Source organism: Uranotaenia lowii, chromosome 2 (genome assembly GCF_029784155.1).
Source record: "Uranotaenia lowii strain MFRU-FL chromosome 2, ASM2978415v1, whole genome shotgun sequence".
In the NCBI taxonomy this organism is placed as follows: domain Eukaryota; kingdom Metazoa; phylum Arthropoda; class Insecta; order Diptera; family Culicidae; genus Uranotaenia; species Uranotaenia lowii.
In genome coordinates this window covers 45373107-45393794 of record NC_073692.1, presented here as the reverse complement: position 1 = coordinate 45393794, position 20688 = coordinate 45373107, and the positions used below count along the sequence as shown (strand labels likewise).

Genomic DNA, 20688 nt, shown 5'->3' with positions numbered 1-20688 from the left:
CCATGTAAATAATCAATTTTTATCACAGAAATTTGTTGATTTTAACTATATTTTTTTTTCAGATTTCAATAGATGACTCTTATGATTTCAAATTTAATTTTTATGATAATTAGCATTCGTTTCAAACCGGTGAAATAATCATGAGGATCACTTGGGAATAATTAACTTTTTTCAGAGGCTTAAGGAATATGTGATTTATTAACCAAGTTTCAGTGTACTCATTCTTACTTTGTTTCATTGCATTGTGTTACATAACACCATAATATATTATATATTCTTTTAATATTTCATTATGTTATTATTATATTTATATTATCTATCATTATTATTTTTATATTTGGAATTTTTATTTTATTTATATTATATATTATTATGATATTTCATATATTTCTACTGTATCATCAAATTCGGGTGGGAGCATCAGGGTATCCTCGTTTTGCAAAAGGAGCGGGTTACAGTATGTGCTTGTTTCTCGTTTCGAATACTGGACGTTCCTCAATTCATGTCAAGGGAATTTGGCATGGTTTAGGAAAACATAGTTTTCGATTACTTTTTGTAAAATAAGGACGCACTCTTTTTTCGGAAGCCTTGGGGGCGGGATTATAACTTGCATGCCATTTTGGTTAGTCAACAACATAGTTATAACTTCTCGAGACTTTTCCCCTAATAACCCTGGATACCGTAAGTGCCTCTGCTTACGATTCCATCCCCTTAGAAGTCTCATTGAGTGGTTATGACTGTGGTGCGTGGGAGCCAAGTTGGACGCGTGGGTTATTTTTTTGGCCATAACCGCGGCGCTGCTGCAAACCCAAGGTGGATACATACATACATACATACATACATTTTGGTTGCTGAAGGTCTCCTATACTTGTCAGGAGACTTGAGACGGCAATATCATCAAATGTAAACATAAACAAGTCTCAGCAACCGAAATCGCAGTCCAGGTTGCCTAGTGTGGACTAGGCTTGAGACAGACGTGGGTCCGCTTTGTTGATGTTTTTTGTTTTGAAAAATGCTGGGAAATGCTTTGATTCAGTAGAATTATTCAACCAAGTAGGCTCACAACACATATTAGAGTATTTGTACGCCAAATTTCATTTAATTTTACTCAATTTATCAAAAGAACAATATCAGTGTGTGCAGATTTGAAGTACACGATTTGTAACACATATGATATATTTGGGTGTATTAAGAGGATGAATAAATTTTTACCTAATTTCATTTACTAAAACCGATAGCACACACTCCGATAGCATTCCACACAGGTACAGATATGAAAAAAAAAACAGATTCCTTGGAAAAATTCTAAACTTTGTCAATTCAGTAGAAGTTGACAGTCGTAATTCGATCATTGAGTGCTACATAGGAAGGCAAGACGCAAAGCTGGGTATTTCTTTTCGGGGATTGAAAGCTGCTTGGTATCATTTAAGGCCCTTGGATCCGAAGGGGTATAAGTGCATAACAGTTAATTTCCAGAAAACACGGCTTTTAGTTGCTTTGTTTGGTGATTTTCCATACATTTGAAAAATGAAGAATTTTTTGGCAGTAAAAACTCAAAATCGATAATTTTTGCATTTACTATATCGCTTTGGCTCTGAGGGCCTCATTTGTCAGCGGCGAATAAGCGATCATAATAGCAGGGCATGTTAGTTTGTAAATATACGAATCGCAAATATCATAATCTATTCATCGCAGCTCACTTAAACAAAGCAGGTTATATTATAAGAGAAGGTTAAAAATTTATTTTGTTTCAAATTGAAGTCAGCTGCAGCGTCTTACAACGACATATCGGTTGGGCGTAATTATCGAAATTTTCACTTCAACTTGATCAACAGGAATAAAAGTCAAGTAACTTCCAATTACCATTGGAAGTATTTAGATAATTTTGTTTTTTTTTGCTCACGAAATTCGTTAGTTAACAAGATGAAACAACAATAGGTACTAGTATGATTAATGTCAATAATCAATTCAGCGAATACAAACATTTCCAGTAACAAGGTGTGAAAATTTTCGAATAATTCTTACTGCTGCTCTATACATTTAAATGCAGTTTCAAGCTTGAGTATACTGAAAGTAAATTTAATTCATGAGAAGTGGATATGTAGATAGAGCTTTATTTTTATACACACTTTTTTGTGGAACAATAGGCACAGGGTCGTTTTCGGATGCTTTCATAAAATATCTAAATATCATACTTATATTTAGTACCAGTAGATGGTCGCAGTCATAGATAGCTTTTAACCAGAAATTGAAAAAAAACTTTATGTTTGATCCAACACAGAAAAAAATATCAAATTATCAAAGAACTTGTTTAAATTTTGATTGTTTGATAGTTTCTGTAATTTTCAGTGGTACTGTTCAGCAGAATTTTTTCAAAAAATATTCTTCAGGTATATTTTCAAATAACCTGCAGTCAAGTTCGAGTTTGTTTCAACAGAATAGGTACCTACTATTTTGATAATCTAAGAAACTTTTTCCTAGATCCAAAGATTTCAGATAATTTCAAAACAATTTTTTTGGATCTCAAGTTATTGAGCGTTTTACGAATGTTATTTTAATGATAACATAAAATATTTGAATCTATTTTTTTTTGTTTTAGCATGCGTTTGAAAATTTATAAAAGCTTTCCAAAATAGGTTTAGTAAACTTTGACTCGATCGACAAAACTTTGACGATACCCCGAACAAATGAAAACCGGCTGTTCATTCCGTCAGCGGAAAAAGCAAAAAGTAATCTAAGAATAAATTATACTCGAGCAGCAGAAATACAATATAGGAACTAACGAGCAGCTAAAACGATTTCGAAGAATTTGCAGCGTTCCAAAATAGTTAGTCTATCCATACGAGGAGAGAACAAAATTGTCAAACAGTAACTGAATTATTGAACGAAAAAAACACCCCCAAAATTCAAGGTTAAAAAATGAAAAAAAAAACGTGCTAACACAACAATATTGATTGATTGTCCTGTATTGCAAGTTTCCGAAAGGAAGAGAGAAAAAAACAGATATACAAGAAAATTTTGGAAAATTTATTATTGCGGATCCAAGATAGAACGTCAAAAAAAAACATAATCGTGATCATTTTTTGATATATCGAGAACAAAATCCAAAGCATTAGTCAACCAAACCAGAAGCGAGCAAATAAAAACGATGAAAACTACCTGTCCAGGTTTTTTTTCGGTTTCAAAAGTTGCAGTCCCTCAGTAGTTTCCGTCCTGTTCCAAATTTTTCATTGTTTAAATTTTTAGATTTTTTGATTTTGCAAATCAGAAATCTTCTTTGTGGTTTAAGGATTTTCCTACCATTTTTTTTTTTCAACTTCCTTAAAGTTGATTAACGACTTTTATCCCAAGAGTTTAACCCCGCACCCAATTATCGAAATCGACCCTCCATCGTCCTTCGAGGTAAACATCCACTGTGACGAAATGGAAATAGAAAGTGATCAATCTCGTGAGTTTGAACAAAGATTTATACACAAATCTCAACAGTATTTCTAGCTACATGCTTATGACATTTTTGAAAACTTTTACATTTCATTCCAGTTTCAAGGCGTTTGACGGTCGCCATGCATTTGTTCGATTTGAGAAAATTTTACAACCGGTTGGTGAAACATAGTTTTTTATAAAAATTTATAAGAAAAACTGACGGAAAAATAGATAAACTTTACACAATTTTCTTTCATCCAACATTATTATTACAGAAAGGATGTTAGTTCCACCTTAAGTGTACATTTTTTTAACAATTCCAAGCTTCGTTCCGGTCTAGATTGCGAATCATTATTTCATCTATCGTTTTATACGTCCAAATGTCTTCCTTCAGATAATAAAAAGGGTCTGTGCAGACTTGTGTTAGACCAAAACTGCCATAGTTTTGCATTTTTATCATTTCTTTAGAACTATTTCTCCCTGTAAATATTAAAAAAAAACTGGGTTGTACAGTCTCTCTTAGTTCCCCAAAATAGTTTTACTTTTCAAAAATCCACCTCAAATCTAAGCATCTTTACAATTGAAACAATAACAAAAAGGTCTGTAAAAAAACAACGAAAATGAAGTAAGCTGAAATATTGCATGCCCTCTGATAGAACTGGTATTTTGTGCATCCCTATGAGTGTGAGTGACGCATTTATTGTTCATTTTTTCTTATATTTTTGTTTCGTCATTCTCGTTTGTATCGACACACTATTGGATTGCTTTTATTCTACCACACGCTTTGATTGTTTGCATGCATTGAGCACCGAGCCTTGAGAATGTTTGCTTCCACACGTGCATTTTGTTTATCTCCTCGACTAACCTTCATCTCTAGAATACTTTCTATCATGACGAAAAGTAATTCAAAGATGTAGAAACTGTCTGTGTCTGCTAGAAAACTAACAGAAGATTTCCAAACACTTTCTCCCTTCCTTTTGTTTTTGGAATCCCCATAGTCAAAGTTTGTCAAACTGTCAAATCAAACCGACAGTTGCCAATCGCAAACAACATTCAATATTTTCTGAACTCGAGATAGCATGTTATTTTTTATTTAAAAAAAATAGTTTTTCGCTATCACTGAAACAATAAATTAAAAAAAGGTCTACCTACATTGAAGGTTTCCAAAAACATGCAGTTGTAGTGAACCAAATTTCGAACTACATACTGTTTCGTTAATGGCTCCGAATGCAGCGATAAGTTGGAGTAGAAATCCATTTGTTTTCCATCGAGAAACTCTCCACAAACAATTTACATAAACACAACCAACAAATGGCAATACCGAACTACACACTGCATAAAACGTTTCCAATTTTGATTATATTTTAACTCAGTTTTTTATTATTGGAATATTTTTTTGTTTATTGATGATTTGTTTAGCACATCCTTTGAATATTGGTTTATATCTTAATTTTTGCTAGTTACAACACAAATTCATTGAAAACAGTAGACAACATCGTCCACATCGAATCTATAACACTGGCTACAAAACCCATACAAGAAAAAACACCACTCGGACACCATTCTTTTCTAAACTCATGATAGGTTAATGAAGATGAGCTTTCGTAAAAATGAGTCATCAGTAAGGTTGAAAGTTAGGATTTAAACTGGGTATGTTGTAATGACACAAGTTGAACTTACTGAACTTACCCTTAAGAAAGACCAGGTAAAAAAAAATGCAAACCTCAAAACAAAGAACAACTTTAATCATCATGAAACAGTTGACCGAGGCGGTGACCGTTCAACAAAATTATAATCAATAGAGAGTAATAGAGAGCCGAACATCATCACCTGTCACCTGTGAAATGAAAGTCCCATTGGGACACATTCCATCTCATCGTGAAAAATATCGACAGTAATCTCATTACCGGAAATGGAATTCCGGTCATCCTAAGAGTCGTGTATGACGAAAAAGGTTAATTCAATAACTGGAGTAAGGGTTTAAAGTTTTAGGAATTTGAATTAAAGGAGCAGAAATGGAAACACCAAAATACGGAAAGAAATTTGGATTGTTGCGTAATTCGAACACACAAATAATGGTAACAAAATTATAAAAAAAAAAAATATAAAATATTTCATATCAAAATCGAAACTCAGAACAAGAATTCTGAACTCATGATCAAACCAAAGTTTACTAACCTAATTATTAAAATAATAAGAATTCACAACAGAACTTGAAATTAAGATTTGGTCACATTATGAAGAATTGTTATGTGGGCGGACCGTGGTCGGTGCCACAAATGAATAAAATCAAATTATGATTGATTTTGTGTGAGTAGGGCAACATTTTAATCTCGTCTCTCCCATATTCCCCAAGATTGCGTGTTACTTACTGGCTTTCACAAATTTACGATATGCCTCTTCCTTCCTCGATTGTTCGTTCGCCTCATCAGATGACTATCCGAATTCTTCTGGGCGCCTGATGAGCGCGGATTCGACGGCTGTTCCCCCTGGATGTTTTGCCTCTGGTGCGGCGATCTGATGCAGCGATCGGATTTCGGCGGCTGTTCCCCAAGATTTTTCGCCATTGATGCGGCGATCAAATGCTTCGGATTCGGCCCTGAACCGCCAAGATTTTTGCCACTGATTCGGCGATCGGATACCTCGGATTCGGCGGCTGCTCGAAGCGACCCGAATTCGGTGGTGTTCCACCGGGATTTTTCAGCACTGATGTTGCGAGACGGACGCGGTCGGATTTGGCGGCTGTTCCATCGGGATTTTTTTGCCATTGCGTAGTGATACGGCGCAGCCTGAGGAATCCAGCGAGGAATTCGCTTAGGAAAAGTAAAATAACCCGACCACTTTTCTTTTCTCGCGGCAGATACTTGCCTTTGCAACCCTTCTCTGGTGCTTGTTCTTATTTTGTTGCTCCTGGCCCGGGCATCGAGTTTCCCAAAATGGACTGCCCTAGAGGCGATAAAAGAAGCGATATAGTAAAAAAAAAATGGGTTTATGGCAGGGTTTTTTACCTTTTATTCGGCTGGATTCTGTGCAAAGTATGCACGTGGCGTGCTCCGGTTTTTGCCGCGTAGAAGCTGTAAATAAATTGCATTTTTCAATGCCTTTGCGCCAACGAATTCCGGGGTTACGTACCTCCTGCTGGTGCTGCACTTAGGGCACTCCAGCTTCTTCCGCTGGCAAACCGGGTTTTTCTTCCGCGTACGCACTTTTTTTTACTGCCACGATTTTGTGTGGCGACCGATCGTCCGATTTTTCACCGGAAACGAAAGTGACGTTTTGACGGTTTTTCTCTCTTTTACACGCTCAACGTGGTTCGCCCAATTTTCCCACACGATGAACCAGACTTGAATCAAAGCAATCGAAAGATTCCTTTGAATTCCACCAGACTTCTTAAATTTGCGTTAATTATTTATACACGCATACGCTATTCTATATGGGGATGGGTTTTTAATGAGTTCATGTAGCCAATCACCTAGGGTAAATGATCTTGAGCGGAACCAATTGGATAAATTCGACGCAACTCGGAACAGTTGACCAAGCGGTGTGGATAGGGGTTACATCCGAACGAACTTTTTTTAGTTCAGCGGATAGATCTTGGCTTCTGCTTTCTAATGATGATTTGTAAAATATTTTAGAGTAAACCCTGATAACTCTAGAGCTGTTTTACTGAAGAAAGAATTCTGATCTTGAGCGGAACTAAAATATGATCTTGAGCGGAACCATTTTGTACTGTCAACATCTTGAATAGCTATCATTTATAATCTTTGTGTAACTGTGAAAACTTCAATTAAATTTCATCTTTAAAGATTTCAAAGTTCAAAAATTTATGTTTTCATGTAAATGACAAAAACTTTGCCTTCCAAAGTTGTTTTCAAAATATCCGTTCAAATTTATTTCTTACTTCAAAAAAGATTCCCAATTTTCATTTTGATTCACTGTATTTTATTTTGAAAAAATAGATACTCAAATTTCAGCTATTTCATCTAAAAAATTAGATTTGTTAGTATATTTGAGTGATAATTTGAATGTGCGTGCTTAGGGTCATATTACCCCGAACAACTTTTGAAGGTTACGACAAAGTCAGTTATACAAAAGAAGATGCCTTTAATTACAGATTTTGCTAATAAAACTGTACATTGCTCTAAATCAAAGTGTTTCGATAGAAAAAATTTGATTTTTTGTACTTTTATCCCCAAATCCAGCGATGGATTTCTGTGATGCTGATTCCTTTAATTTCATTGAAAATTTATGATAAATTGCTTCTTTTTTTTATATTCTAGTTGGGAAAAATCAATTAACATTGAAATTCTTAACAAACTTTTCTAATTCAAAATAAGAAACCTAAATTTTATATTGAACAAAAATTAAAATTTTGGAAATCTATTCAAAATTCAAAAATTCGGTGAAATCTGTAAATATTTCAAATTTCTGTGTTCAGTAGCACAGATTTTGTGATAAAAATTTGCTCAAAATTCTGTGAAATTACAGATTTTTCTTTGATTTCAGCATTCTTGCTCTAAACAACTCATTCATAGAATAAAGTTTCTTGTTTTTTATGAATCACGATAAAATTAATTTATATCAACAAAATATGGAAACATTAAGCATTTAGCTCAATTGATAAAACATTTATTTCTCTAACCGATTTCATGAGTTCCAGCTCAAGTCTAAACATCAAACACTAGAGAATCGGATAGGTTTTCAATACCAGGCCACCAATTGATTCGTTAAGTATGATAAAATAGCTAACTAGGTGTGCTTTGCAACACATTTAAGAACTGAAGGAATTGGTGTTAAAAATAATTTTAATTTTTGTTTATTGGTATATCGTATTCAATTGGAATTTCGACATCAAGAACAACCTCTTTAAACGAAAGCTGCTTCTTAAAGATCGAATAGTAATGGCAATGAAGATTGATTCTTATTCTGGAATAATGACATTACTTTACTGACCGTCGTTCCTCTGAAAGAAAAAACCGAAAAACATTTCTTGCACCACAAAAACTAAACATTTTGAGTGCCTGGTTTGGTACGCTGTGACACCAATCAAAGTAATTTTCAGTTGTATTCGAAATTAATTTTAGATCTTTTCTGTCCCTAAAGCTGATATAATAAGTACAATAAAAAGGTGTTGCTTACATTCAGGGGTAAAACCTGCGTGTGAGACATAAGGCATAAGGCAGTGCACCTAGCGGTTTATTTCGGAAGCTAGTAGTTCCGCTCAAGATCAAAGATGGTTCCACTCAAGATCATATTTTACTTTTAAAAACCACGTGATTTATTGATATTTTGATGGAAAACTTGTTACAAAAACCCGAATAATGCTTCTTTTAGAATTTTTCTACCATTTTAGTCAATAAGAATCAGTTTATAACGGCCAAGGGTTACATAACGACGTTCAAAATCAGCATAGATTGGTGAAAATTGCAGCAGAAATACGTATGTTTTTAAAGCTTCTAAAAACATTACTTCATTTCATAAATTTTATGAAAAATCACAAAGCTTGTATGAAAAAATCTTGAAAAAGTGTTTTTTCAACATTTTGGTAAGATTCATAAATAATCATTGCCTAGATCTTAGAAAAAGTAAATGGTTCCGCTCAAGATCAGATTTCGACTAGTTCCGCTCAAGATCATTTACCCTACATCGTATCGGTTTTAGTCGTTTTACCATCTTTATGGCATTCGCGACTTTATCAACGTTGCAGTTGGCGGATCGTTATTGAAAAACTAACCGGTACAACTGTGTTCGATGTTTACTCTTGAGCTCAAACTCGCGGACATCGGCTCAGGAGACAACAGACTTGCCAACTGAGCTATATCACAAGCCCAAATCACTCACTACGAGGAAACCTTTATGGGTTAAATTCCTAAAAAAAAAAGAATAAAAAAAACCAAATCATTCGAATCTAGGATAACTTTTTAATAAAAATCGGTCGAAATCAAACGGAATTCAGAATAACCTCAAAGTTTGAATAAGGCCAAGTTCAAATTAAGAGTCAGTGCTTATCAGAGTGATCCAAATTGGCCAATCTTTGAAAATTTTACATGTTACGGACTGACATTGATCCTAGGACTTGTAAAAGGAAACATGCAAAATTTGAGCCAGACATGGATCACGGGAAAGGGTCACATGAAAAAAATCTGGTTTACTTAATTTAAACAAATATTTCATTCAATGAACGCATTTCGAGTAGAGTTGTGATAAAAAAAAGTTATTGAGCTGTAATAAAAAAAAACTTTTAGAGGGTCAATTAACGTATATTTGCAAATTTATCCAACGAGGTTTTCACGTTCCTCTCGATCAAAATGTCTCAATGTTCCATACAATTTTCAGTTTCATTGCGCGACCCCTACCTGTGACCAGGCCAACATTTACAAGGACCTTGTGATAGTCCTACTAGGAGAAATTCAGCCTGCAACGCGTAAGATTTCATAAGTATTACTTCCTCATACAATTTTGGGCCACTCTAAAGCTTATTCAGAGTCAGTCCGAGCTCAAAATTACTCAAATTCAGAAGTTCGAATTCGAAATGAGTTCCAATTCAGTATCAGTATGAATTCAGAAAAATTCTTTATTCAGTTTCAGTTCGACTGATTATTTTGTTAAGTCCAATTCAGAATGATTCCTTATAAAGTTTCAGTTTGACTCATTTATTCTTAAGTCATACTGAATGAGGAATCGTTCTGAATTCAAACTGATATTGAATTGGGACTTAATTTGCGAATTCCTATCCGAAGATAAGAATACGAAATCCGAGTTCAGAGTCATTCCGTTTTCAAAATCAGCTAAACTCAGTGTCATTTTGATTCCAGAATCGCTTCGAATTCCGAATCAGTCCGAATTCCAAACCAGTCAGAATTCCATACATAAAAGTTCCTAATTCTGTATGAGATAAATCGGAATCAGGTTTGTAATAAAGGATCATTCTGTTTTCAGGATCTCGGATTGGCATTCATTCCGAATCAGTTCAAGTTCCGCTTTAAGGATGAGTTGGAATTCCGAATGGAAATCTGCTTAATTTGAACTGAGAATAATTCCAGTTTAAGTTCCGAATCAATTCGAATTCCGAATCAGTCCGAATTCCAAAATAGTTCAAATTTCACATTATTCCGAACTGAGAATTATTCCTAAATCATAGCGATTTCAGAATTTCTTTGAATTTATGATAAGCAAGAACTCCGAATCAGTCCTAATTCAAAATCGATTCGAATGAAGAATTAATAGACTTTATAATAAGCTAAAATTCAGAATCAGTCAGTATCGGCTCTAATTCCGAATCAGTCCAATTTCCAAATAAGTTTAATCTCCGAACCAGTTTTAATAACGAATCAGGTCGAATTCCGAACTATTCCGGTCTGAGAATCATCCCTAATTCAGTGTCAGTTGAATTCAGAAATAAAACAGTTTCCGAATCAGTTCGAATTAAGAATTACTTCAAATTTCGAACCAGTTCGAGTTCCGAATAAGAACAAAACACGAATTAGTCCTAATTCAGAATAAACCCAAGTTTCTAAAAAATTCAAATTAAAAATCAATTAAGATTCCGAATCAGTTTGAATCCAGAATCATTCCGAATCAGTCCAAATTCGAAATTATTCGAATTCAGAATCTGCTTGAATCTAGTTTCAGTAAAATTTAGAATAAATTAGTTCGAAATCAAATTTCTTATCATATCGAATTGAAGTTTGTAATCAAATTTTGAATCAATCCAAATTCAGAATTAATCGAATTTTAGAACCCGACCAGATTAAAAAATTCATATGAATCAGTTCACTTTTAAAAATATTCTGAATTCAGAATACGTTTCAATTCAGATTTATACAAATTCAGCATCAGTGCGAATTAGGACTCCGAATGTATTCAAATTTAGATACCGATTTAAAAATAAGTCGTAATTCGATGTCATTTTGATTTCAGAAGTACGCAATTGAAATCAGACCGATTTTAGAATATCTCCGGAGTTCGAATCAGTCCGAACTTCCAATCAACCCGAATTCAGAATCAGTCCGAATTTAGAATCAATCCAAATTCCGAATCAGTTTGAATTCAGAACTCATTGGAAAAAGAAATCCATTCGAATTTAGAATCAGAAAAAGTTTGAATCCAGGAGGTCGAACTCAAATCCCGAATGAAATTTCTAATAAATTTCAGAACCAGGCCACACTTTGGAACCAGTTCTTCAGCTCAAAGTCAGAACTGGAACAAATTAGAAATCAATTCAAGTTTCGAATGAGTCCGAATTCAAAATTGTAATCCATGCAAATTCATAATCAGTTGGAATTTAAAGTCAGTCCGTATTCAGAATAAGCCGGAAGTCGGAATCAGTTCGAACTTTAAATCGGTTCGAAATGAAGTTTTTTTTAACAGACGCGTTTGCGCCGAGGGTCTTCTTATTTTTTCCAAAATTTCACAACATAAAAACATGATTTTTTGCAACTTTTTGCAAAAAAAAATCCAGAGATAACCGAAGTCAGTTTTTTTAAATAGAACATATAGAATGCATAGAATTTTTATCAGCTTTACAAGTTGAATATTTGAATCAGTCCGAATTTAGAATCAATCCAGATTCCGAATCAGTTCGAATCCAGAATTCAATGGATTAAAAACCATTCGAATTTAGAACCAGTAAAACTTAGAATCCAGGAGGTCGAATTCAAATCCCGAATGAAATTTCTAATCAATTTCAGAACCAGACCAGATTTTAAAAATAAATTCTTAACAAATTAGAAATCCATTCTAATTTCAATTGAGTCCGAATTCAAAATAGTAATCAATCCAAATCCATAATCAGTTGGAATTTAAAGCCAGTCCAAATTCAGAATAGGTCAGAATTTCAAATTAGTTTGAACTTTGAATGGGTCCTGAATGAATTTTTTTTTATATGACGCGTTTGCGCCAGGGGTCTTCTGATTTTCCTCAAAATTTCACAACACAAAAAAATGATTGAACTTTTGGCAAAAAAAAAAATTTCAGAGATATTCGTCAACTCATTTTTTGTAAAGCTTTCTAAGTAAAATATTTGAATTTTAGTGCACTATTAAAATCAGGCCGAATTAAGAATCTATCTGGAGTCCGAATCAGTCCGAATTTACAATCAACCAGAATTCAGAATCAGTCCGAATTTAGAATCGATCCAAATTCCGAATCAGTTTGAATCCAGAATTTATTGAAAAAAGGAATCCATTCGAATTTAGAATCAGTAAAACTTAGAATCCTGGAGGTCGGACAAAATTTCTAATCAATTCAGAACCAGCCTGCAATCCAAATTCGAAATAAGTCAGATTTTGGAATCAGATCTTCAGCTCAAAGTCAGAACTGGAACAAATTAGAAATTAATTCAAATTTCAAATGAGCACGGATTCAAAATTGTAATCAATATAAATTCATTATCAGTTGAAATTTGAAATTCAGAATAGGCCAGAAGTCGGAATCAGTTTGAACTTAAAATCGGTACGAAATGAAGTTTTTTTTTATCAGACGCGTTTGCGCCGGGGGTCTTCTGATTTTTCCCAAAATTTCACAACACAAAAACATGATTTTTTGCAAGCTTTTGGAAAAAAAATTCCAGAGATAAATTCTTCTCTTGGAAAAAACATATATTTTAAGTGCACAGAACTTTCAATTTTTCAACGGAAATTCTTTATAGATAATGGAATTTTTATCAGCTTTTTAAGTAAAATATTTAAATTTGAGTGGCAAATTTATATGAGCATGAAAAATCGCAAACAAACTCCAAGACTATTTAAAGTCCCGTCTGCATCACCAAACATTCCGCGAACCATAACATTTGTTATGCCATTTTATGATGCAAATTTCATCTGAAGACCCCAAATGGGCCATACTCTCCTTTAACCGTTATGAATGGAATAATGAGGAAAAATCTCTTATGTCTTTATTTCTTAAATAATACTTTAAGAAGTGAATGGCCCATACGAGTGTCTTCAGATGAAAGTTACATCACCAAATGGGCTACAAAATTATGTTTTCCCCAAAATATTGGGTGATGCAGACGGCACTTTTAAACAGTTTTTAAACTTATTTACGACTTTTTTGATAGAAATTTACTCGTCTACATTGTTTTTGGATTTTCTATTTAAAAAGCTGGTAAAACTTCCATCGATGGGCAACTGATGTGCACTTGAAATATGGTTTGAAAATTATTTTACGAAAAAATATAACTTCATATACTTCGGGGAATTAAAATAAAAAAAAAAATGCAAAAAAATCATGGGGGCTTAAGCCGCAAAATTGAGCCAAATTTGAAATTTTTGAGGAAATCTAAGACCCCCGGCGCAAACTGTCAGATAATGAAAAAAAAAGTTAAATCCTAATCCAAACTCGAATCAATCCAAATTCGAAGCCATCAAATCTAGGAACGGAAATCTTAGATCTAAATCATAACTCAGATCTTGAATCCCAAATCAGGAAAAACATTTTTCAGCACTCTCGAGAAAAAAATGTGCTACGAATTTAAACATGGTGTCTTTCAGTTCACAGCGTGTGACAATGATGCGACGAGGCAAGGTGATGAAAATGTTGATGATGATTGTTGTTCGAGGAAGATACAGGACAGGTGTTGACTTGAGCTTGAGATTTTCAAAAGTTTAGTTCCAGGAGAGCAGCTTCCGAGAATTCAACGGGATAGTCTGTAGTAAATAATAAGCAAAGCATGAAGCATTCTCTATCCTACGGGACGAGAGCACCTTTTGTCGGGAAATTTTTTCAAGATAGTACACGGCGGAACACTTCTGTGACGTCAAGTGGTTCTTTTCGAAAAAAGGAATGAAGCAAAAAAGTACGACCGTTAACAGCAAAAGACAGGAAAGGTCCAACGAATAACAGGAATGTGCTGCAACAAGGGAAGCCTCGAAGGAAAATCGAATTAATTTTTCCTGACGTTCCTGACGTTGTTTTCCTTCGCGGAAATCTTATTTGCCACCACCCGCCCGGCTCATTTGAACCAAATGCTTCCGTTTAGTTTAGCCAGCCAGCCAATAATGTAGTTTAGGATAGCTCCAGACAGAAAACATTTCGTATTTGCCTTTAGGGTTTCAAAAGCAAAAGAAGGTAAAATCAAAATGGGAAAAAGTAAATAAACGCGTGTCTTCCTACTTCGATAGGGTGTCAAAAGAAAACCTGGTTTGGATCACGCGTCAAGGAAAATAAATCATGATTGTAAGGACTGAAAACCCAGATCGAGCGGGTTTTCCCAATGTTGTTCTAGTATGTACTTCGCACATATATTCCTCACAAATTTGTTTTCGAAAAGCATTTTTATGTTTTGCTGTATATTTATGATTTCGTTCAATGTGTTTCTGTGTTTTTCCAAAAACGAAAAAAAAACCTATCTGGCTACGAACACAGAAAGTAGTGACCAATATCAAAAATGAGTGGATCTGTCAAAGGCCAATGGGGTATCTTTTGAGAGATGAATTTTAAGTTTGTATTTTTGTTCCCTAGTTGTTAAATCGAATGAGGGGGTACAACCGAAGAATGATGGTTGTTATTTTATCGAACCTATGGTTATGTTTTGCCGCAAACATCCGTTGAGTGAATCGATCAATAGTTTTCCATTTTAAACAGATCAAATAAACAAATCAGTGCCTCAGTTTTTTTTGCACAATTCCTAAAATTGCATTTGCAGGATACCGCAAGAATTCGATTTCGGTATATTTTGGTAAATTTTAATACTGAATTTCAGCCTGTTTGAGTAGGAGCTAATTGTTCAGTAAATTTCTAAATAGAAGGCTTATTCTGCGATTCGAGTGACTGGATTAGTCAAATTTAAATCCTTAATTGTGTTTTAAGTGAGTTTTCCAGGTAAGCAACGTAAGTTCAGATTAGGTTAGATTTGTACTTGAAGCTCATCCGCATTTATCCGCGTTTTTTCAATTGAGTCACTCTTATGGGTCAGGACTACGAGATAAAATATGGCTTGTCACGTAAATCGACTCGAAGAATAAGCCTTGCTTGATACAAGTAACAGGGTGGATAGACGATACAAGCCAAAGTTTTTCAAGGAAAAACTCGTCCAACAACACAACGTTAAAATAACACTAAAGCGGAATTTGCCCTACAAAATGCATTAACCTAAAAAAAAAATCTTACAGCTTACATATGTTGAAAAGCTTTTTCTTCAAGTTGTGTGTTAAAAATACACGTTTTCAACTCAAATAAAAAGTTCCAGCTATTTTAGCACAGCTCAAATTACCAACAGCTAAATGCGCTATGATTTCTCTGAAAAATGGAGAAAGGAAATGGTAAAATAAAAGTAAAAACTCATATTTAAACAACCCTGAAATAAAATTTTTAAATTGTCAAAATGATTTTTAATATTGTCAAAAACCTCAAAATTGCAAAAACTTACAAACTGTCAAAATTGTCATTTGTCAAAATTGTCAAAAAATTTAATGAATTTTTTGAATTACCAAAACAGACAAAAATTACATGATTTCTAAAAATTACAGAATTAACATTACTATCAAATTTTATTCCAAGGACATAGTTGACTAAATTAAAGAAATTTAAAAAAAATTGACCTTATTAACAAAATTGTAAAAATTATCGAATTGAAAATGTTATCAAAATGGACTAAACTTAAAAAATCTTCCTAACTGTCATTGTCGAAATTATTTTAAAAAAAATCAAAATAGTAAGTACATAACACCAAAATTGCCAAAATTACAAAATTGGTAAAAATGATCAAATTGATAGAATTTCCAATATATTAAAAATCGACTAAAAATACCAAATTGACTAAGTTAACACCAATTTGCAAAATTGACTTATCACATTAAGGACCGCGAAGAAATCTAAGCCCGAGAACACCCACATTTTACATTCTCTATCTTAGAAACGACTGAAACAAATTCTTCAACTTTATTATCACTGAGTTATCGAAAGTGTTGTACCAAATTATGTAGAATAAAGTTTCTTTATCAAATGTATCACATTTGAGTTATGCTTCTCAGTGAAGCGCACTCGCGTGAAGCGAAAAAACTAAATATCTCGTAGTTGATCAAAGTGTTAATTAACGAAATAGACAAAAAAAAACTCAAAATGACAATTGACGGAATTGACAATGTTGTCAAAATTGACAATATGGACGAAACTTAAAAAAAAACAAAAATAAAAAATTAAGGAAACTGATCAAATTGTCAAATTTTTCAAATGACAAAATTAACTTAACCAACAAAATTGACAACAACGCAAAATTAACTAAATTGACCAAGGTTTTTTTTTAATTGACCAAGGTTATTTAAAAAAATAAAATAAAAAAAAAACCTTGGTCAATTTTGTCAATTTTGCGTTGCTGTCAATTTTGCTGGTTAAGTAAATTTTGTCATTTGAAAAATTTGACAATTTAATCAATTTCCAAGGTTATTAGAACACAAGGTTCTCTGACTTTGTCCGTAAGTAGGCGAGGAGAGCGCGGTGAGGTTCAGTGAGTTTGTTTGTAAACATCGGTAAATTTGTTTGAAATGATGGCTTTATTGGAAAACAAACTCCACGAAGTCCGCAGTTGCAAACCCAAAATGTCTGAATCAGCAATTTTACATATCGTAACACCTTGGAATAAACAAAGTTATTAACATTAACAAAACTGAAATAATTGCGCAAAGAGACAAAATTTAAAACATGGAAAATATTGACAAAATTGTCAAAGTATTTAGAATAATTGTCAAGATTTTCAAAATTGTAAAAACCGTCTTGTCAAAATTGACAAATTGTCAAAGTTGCCAAGATAGTCAAAATCAACAAAATTCTTGCAAATTGTGCGAAATAAGTGCAATTGTCAAAATTGGCAAAAATAATTGACAGAATGTATAATGTTATCAAAAGACAAAATTGACTAAATTTAAGAAAATGACAAAATTTACAGAATTGACATTGTTATCAAATTTGACAAAACTGAAAAAATTAAAAAATTAAAATTGTCAAATGGCACATTTTACAAAATTGAGTTAGAAAACAAAATTAACGAAACACACGAAAATTGACAATGTTATGAAAATTGACATAATTTACAAAACTAAAAAAATGCCCAAAATGACAAAATCAACAAAATTTTTAAAAAATGATAAAATCAACCAAGCTTACCCAATTGAAAAAAATGTCCAATTTTATCAATTTGTGAAAACTGTCAAAATTGTAAAAATTGTTAACATGCACAAAATTATCAAAATTGTCTTAAATATGTAAATATTGTCTTAAAATTGTCGAAATTGTCCAAATTATCTGAATTCTTCAAAATTGAATCCCAGAAGAAAAAAAAATGTTTGAGTGCCCTCGAAAAAAATTAGAAACCTTTAAACTTCCTACAGTGTAAAATTATCGCCAGTAACTTCAAAAGCTATTTGAAGTGAATGCCTTAATCCTTTATCAAACAAATTACGTCGAAACTTTTTCAGTTTTTATTGATTTTTAAAAAGAATTCTAAAACATTGAACCTTGAAAATGTGATATCCAAGGCGAAGCAAATGTAAAATATAAACTAAGAAACTTTAGAAGGTAAAATCAGAATCAAAACAAGAATCCAGAAGAAAACTTCGAGAATTGAAACTTTGTAAGATTCATTATCAACTCACTAAGCGTATTCAATTAAAACGCTATTGTACATCTTCGTTTTCCAATGTTCATAGGTGATTAATATTAATTCATTCTGTCTATTAAAGCAGTCTCAAAATCTTTCATTCAACCATAATATTGTTGTTTCAACAGTGCAACATCGTTGTGTTTCCAATATTCATCGGTTGTTATTGTTCATTTATTTATCGATTTGAAAAAATCCTAAAAATCGATCATCCAACTTTAATATTGTTAATAGTGCAACGATTAGAAAGGCTAGCACTCAACCATCCTATCTCAGCTCTCCGTGTTGAACCCTCTCATTCGATCGAACCCCGACGTCAATAAACCACTCTCTATTTCTCAATAATGTACCCCACTGGCTCCACCTATCTTCCAGCACCTGTGCGAATGCTTTTCCACATATGTGCCCACGGCCGTGACATTTTTCATCATATTAACACAACTTATGATACATGTTGATAAAATGAATAGAAGAAGAAAACCTTAGTGTAATAAAAGATTGACGAAAAAAAAAACATAGAAAAACAAAACCTAAAATGAGCAAGCAAAAAAAAAAAATGTAAATTACAATTTTCAAGTACGTGAGACACGTTCACACATTTTGCCCCTACACACTCAAGCGAGCAAAACAGCACACAAGCAAGCTGTGAAAAAAAAATGCAACCATTTGTCTGTACCTACTGTGTATGAGCAAGTGTAGAATTAAAACAAGCAACAACAGCAAAAAAAACAGCTAAAAAAAACCAACAAAAAATATTTGAAGCCCCAAGGTGGTTGCTGCACACCGATGCCGATTGTGAGCGATTTCCGTTGTGCGGCTTCGAGTGTTTACATGTCACTTTGACTTTACTTTCTCGAGAGACAGCAATTATAATTTTGACGACAATGGCTAGTTCTTTTACTGTGGACAAAAGGAAAGTAAACAACCTTGAGTTTTGGCCTTCCTAGTAGAATCACTAGGTGTAGCGTTGAGTGTGTAAAACGTCAATTTCGGCCCAAATGACAGTATATAGGTAAAAGTTTAGTGACAGGAGTGACAGCACTCTCAATATACGAGTAGGTGTAGAACCATTATCGCGATCGACTGCTATTCTGGGAGTGAAAATGGTTTTAGAGAATTTTTATTTTCGCAAAAGCGCTATTCTCTAACAATTGGTCTCTCGAGTTTTGAGAACAATTGGCTTTCGGTAGCGACCATATTTCTGGAATGGCAGTTTAACGTGATGAAGTCCTATTCATTAGGAATTGTAATGATAGGTGAAGTTAAGTTAAATAAAATGCTAACCGCTTGTTTCGGTTAGATGTGCAAAGTTTAGACAGAACAAAAAAAAATCAAAAAAGGACCTGAATAGTCACTGTTTTCTTGAATCTTTTTTACAAATGATTTACTACAAACATAGTTTGTAGATGTCAACAGCTGAAAGTAGCCAAAGGCTACATTAGATTTACCAAAGCAGTGACTAAGCTTTGTCATTTGAGAAAAAAACATAAAACAAAAATTTTTAAATGCTCACATTATGTTAAGTTTGATTACTTTCGATAACATTTAAAGAGAACGCAAACATTTTAGCTGTTTTTAAATGTTTCTTAGCGAAAAGAGAAGTCTACATATTTTCCTACATTTTAGAAAAGAAACAAATCACAAACATTTAATTACAAAAAAAAATCTCTGTCGAGAGAAATACCGTTTCGAAGCTACGCCCTCTAGACTAAGATATAAACAAAACTAGAAGTGTTATCATTGATCACAGAAACCAAAATATAGCTTTCAAAATAGCTCATTTTATATATGGCAACCAATGAAAAATAAGAACAAATCTCGCATTGTTATATCCACGGAGGATTGAATGTTACAAATCAAACCAACAAATAGTAAAAACCAACACTTTGATGAACGCCTCTGAAAACCAATTTCAAAATAAATCAAAACTATCGAACTTTTTATCCCCCGAAAATAAAAATTAAAAGTTAATCCGGTTTTCTCTGTCCACACCACATCCATTTTTAGGCTCAACAACCCAAATCCTCGAAACGAAAAAACACTAAATAACAATAGAGATAGCCATACCATAGAATATTTTCGTTCTACACAGTATATGACCGATCGATGTCGTAAAATTGCCGTGCATATTTATTTAGGTGTTTCAGTCCAGTTTGGATTTATTTTTTCCGTTCTCCAGTTCAGTCGTCTCGTCACTAATTTATGTTTGCATCTTTGGTTAAAACTAATGAATCGTCTAAATGTTTGTTTGTTGGTAGAAATGTCACTGTTCCGCGATAAACACACGAAAAAAGAACATTTCCCCTTTGATTTGATACAAGAAAAAAATATGCAAAAACAGATCGCATGACGACATCCTACTCCATAGCGAAATCCACCGTCGAGAAAGCTGTGTCGATGTATTTCACTCGTTTAATTTGATTTAAAATTTAAGATAAGCTGCCACTAATTTTTTAAATCCAATAATGCGACCTTTGCTGTGGGTCCAATTTTCTACAAATGTTATCTGTTACACTTGATTTATTTTAATAATCCATGAAACTTGTCCAGGATTTTTTTTTATTTTAGTGAAACAATCGTTGTTATGCTATATTCCAGCAAAGAACTAATCTAAGGATTAATTTTTATTAAAATTCCCATTTATAATAATGAATCTTGATTTTTTGATT

General features: G+C 33.3%; 1 protein-coding gene across 6 annotated transcripts in view; it reads left to right on the top strand.

The window, feature by feature from the left end:
• The window catches only part of LOC129749016 (protein quiver), a 50917-nt gene extending 30927 nt beyond the window's left edge, over nt 1–19990 (top strand). For all 6 annotated transcript variants that reach the window (XM_055743845.1, XM_055743842.1, XM_055743844.1 and 3 more), the window contains one exon: nt 858–19990. The gene's annotated coding sequence lies outside the window, so the exon portion shown is untranslated. The remainder of the gene's footprint in view (nt 1–857) is intronic.
• The last annotated feature ends 698 nt before the right edge of the window (nt 19991–20688 follow it).